Raw genomic sequence first — 744 nt, 5'->3', positions numbered from 1 at the left:
AGTGGTCGTTCCTGTGTCGAGTGGGTTGCGCACTTCAGGCTGCACTACCCCCTGTTGTGCTGCAAACTGGCCTCTTCGGCGACGCGGTCGAGAGCTTGACCAGACCTCTGGAAACTTCATGTCTGGTCCCTGGACGGGACGCGGAGGTTCTTGGTGACCTATCCAAGACAGAGGTAGTTGACACCATCACTTCGGCGAGACCATGTCGAGTGGTGTTACTGTAGGCCCTGTCGAGCTCCTCCGTCCCCTCGGCAGCCAGACGTGGCGGAACGTCTGGCGCCAGGCCCTCACTCACTGAATCCGTGAGAATCGGTAGAGGGCTGGGTTCCATATTTAGAGGCCCATATGTGTAAAGTCCACGGTATAGCCTCAGAGCCCGTGTTTCAACATTCCTGTTCCAAGTGGTACGGGTACGTTTTACCTGTGTTATCCAATCTCACTGAGTGGGTAGTGCTACGACAACAGAGACTGGTCTTCTTGTTGCGAGCCCCGGCTTACACCAAAAAGGGGCGCAGGAGGCTCGCACAGGACACTGGAAGGGGCAGCATCCATGGCGCTTTGGTAGGGATCCCAATTTGTCGGTCATTGACGTGACTCGGAGTGACTGACTGAAAGGGAATGTCTCGGATACGTATGTAACCCTCGTTCCCTGAAGGAGGGAACGGAGACTAGACCTGTCGCAATAATCAATATATCGACTTATCGTGCAATATATGTACATGACCTCAATAATTTTTGGTGACG

General features: G+C 53.9%; 1 protein-coding gene across 2 annotated transcripts in view; it reads right to left on the bottom strand.

Moving 5' to 3' along the window:
- Positions 1-744, bottom strand: part of LOC107702867 (disintegrin and metalloproteinase domain-containing protein 9-like) — a 43,838-nt gene that overhangs the window by 7,878 nt on the left and 35,216 nt on the right. The window lies entirely within an intron of this gene.

Source organism: Sinocyclocheilus anshuiensis, unplaced genomic scaffold (genome assembly GCF_001515605.1).
Source record: "Sinocyclocheilus anshuiensis isolate Anshui unplaced genomic scaffold, SAMN03320099.WGS_v1.1 scaffold366, whole genome shotgun sequence".
NCBI lineage: Eukaryota > Metazoa > Chordata > Actinopteri > Cypriniformes > Cyprinidae > Sinocyclocheilus > Sinocyclocheilus anshuiensis.
The sequence above is the reverse complement of the archived record's forward strand: the minus strand, read 5'-3'. Positions and strand labels throughout refer to the sequence as shown.